Genomic DNA, 2,231 nt, shown 5'->3' with positions numbered 1-2,231 from the left:
CTAGCTGGGAAGAGGAGTCCGGGTGCTCTGGTCTACACAGATCAGGTCTTTTATAGAAATGTAAGCCAGGTGTGGTGGCTCATGTACTTCGTAAGCTACAGCAGGAGGATTGCTGTGAGTTCAAGGCTGGCCTGGGCTACAGAGACTGTATTTTAAAAGCAGGTTGGCTGTCCAGGTGGCTTTAGCCTGGTGGCCTGCTTGATCCCTGGGTCCCTGGGTCCCACATGGCAGAAGGAGAGAACCGACTCTGGCACGGTGTCCTCGGACCTTCACAGGTGTGCACAAGTAAATGTAAAAACCCTTAAAAAAAAAAAAGAGTTACCACTAGAGATGCCAACTTCCCCAGGTGTTTAGATTGTGCCCTTGCAGGATAATGTCCTCAGAAGATGCTGCTGAGGACTTTGGAAGTGTGGTGTGCCTCATCTCTAAGCATTTTAGCTCAAAGAATAAAGGACAAACTCAACCTGCGAAGCCAGATGTGGAACATGGCACCTGAAATACATGCTACTTCAATTTAAAGAAGAAAGAGTTTAACAAGTGGGTAAGCTCCTAGGATACAGCACTTGGAGCTGAAGTAGCAAGCTGCTGCCCTCCCTGTGCTAGCAACACTCCCAGGATGTAAGCCCCTCCCAAATCAAGACTGTCAGGTCACCAGCTTCTTTCTCAAAGCTATTTATTCTGTACAAGGCTCCTCTGTACATTAGACATTCCACTCTTGCTTACACAGTAAACAAGTGTACACCAGACCTTGGGCTCAGGTTCACAGGTCTTCCCTAGAGAAGGGCACCAGGCCAGGTAAACTCAGGGTGTCTTTCTCGGGTCCCTCGCCCTGGGAACACTCAAGCAGTGCAGGTTCTGAGGGCATGAGCCAGGCCCACCTGTGGGGTGCGCAAAATGCACAGTGCAAAATGCCTTAGTGATGAACAGCTTGGCTCTTGGGGGCAGCACGGAGTTTTGTCTGATGTCCTGGCAAAACCCAGCCCACGGCCAGTCATACAAGACACCCTCATACATGCGGGTTCACACGCCCGGGGTAGGACCAAAGACTAATAATGCCAAGAGGAGGTGAGGGGTGGCGTGGGTGTCCCTGAGAAGAGCTCAGTCCAGAGGGCCTTTGTCTAAGAGACTCTGAGAAAGGGACAGGTGGCAGGGAGCTTGGAGGATAAGGACATGAAGAGAATAAATTAAAGGGGAGGTATAGGGACAAGGGGCCTGTGCTGTCCTTCAAACAGCTGGGGAGCAGACCTGGGGTGGGTGAGAGGGTGGCAGGAAGAACTTGATACACTATCTTAAGAAATATCCTTTACCTGCTTCCCTCTTAACCACCGTGATGTACAAGAAGCCGGGGACTAAGGGTGGGACCTCATTTCCCCAAGTGGCTTTCAACATGGCACCGGGATAAAGGGAAGCAGCAGAGAGATCTCAAGAAGGGGAAGTTACCCCCTGGTCCCCAAATGCTATAAGGCACAATTCTTGGAGGCAACTAGATTCCATCCAAAATATTAAAAAAAGAAAAGAGAGATTTTAAAAAGAGAGAGAGAGAGAGAGAGAGAGAGGGAGAGAGAAAGAAAGAAAGAAAGAAAGAAAGAAAGAAAAGGGGAAAAAAAAAACTTCAAAACAGAAAACTTTAGATCCTAGGTCTACTGTGACTATGCTTGGGCCTGGCCAACACTCACCTAGCACCACAGGGGGCTAGTATTAGAAAAGCTGTGTTTGGACAAGGAAAATAAAATAAAATAAAATAAAATTAAAAAAACAACAAAGCAAAAACAGAGGGCCAGTCCAATGTCCCAGCTGTGAAGAGGTGTGAAGGACGGCATCTCCGGTCAGAACACGTTCCTTACAGTTCATTAAAAAACAAAACAACAACAACAAAAAAAAAACCAAAAAAAACTTGGGCTTTGGAAAACCCAAACCAGCTTTTTTCAAAGATGTCCCCCTCATTTGTACCCCTGGACTTAGCAGCGTTAAGAGGGCTCTTGGCTCATGGGTGTTTCCTCTCTGGACTGGTGAGCAGGTCCAGGGTAAAGGGGTGGGGGTGAGGGGGAATTCCGAGCAGGCTCCTCCCTAGCTCCATCCAGCAGAGATGCTACCAGCAGGCTCCAGATGGCGCTGTCCTCCCAGAAGGTGTGGCGCTGGAGAGAGGGCAGCAGGTGGACTGATCTCCCCACAGACCACTGTTGTTTATGACACACAGGAAAAAACAAAAAACAAAAAACAAAAGACAAAAA

Source organism: Acomys russatus, chromosome 14 (genome assembly GCF_903995435.1).
Source record: "Acomys russatus chromosome 14, mAcoRus1.1, whole genome shotgun sequence".
NCBI classification, from domain to species: Eukaryota; Metazoa; Chordata; class Mammalia; order Rodentia; family Muridae; genus Acomys; species Acomys russatus.
Note: the sequence above shows the minus strand (reverse complement) of the source record.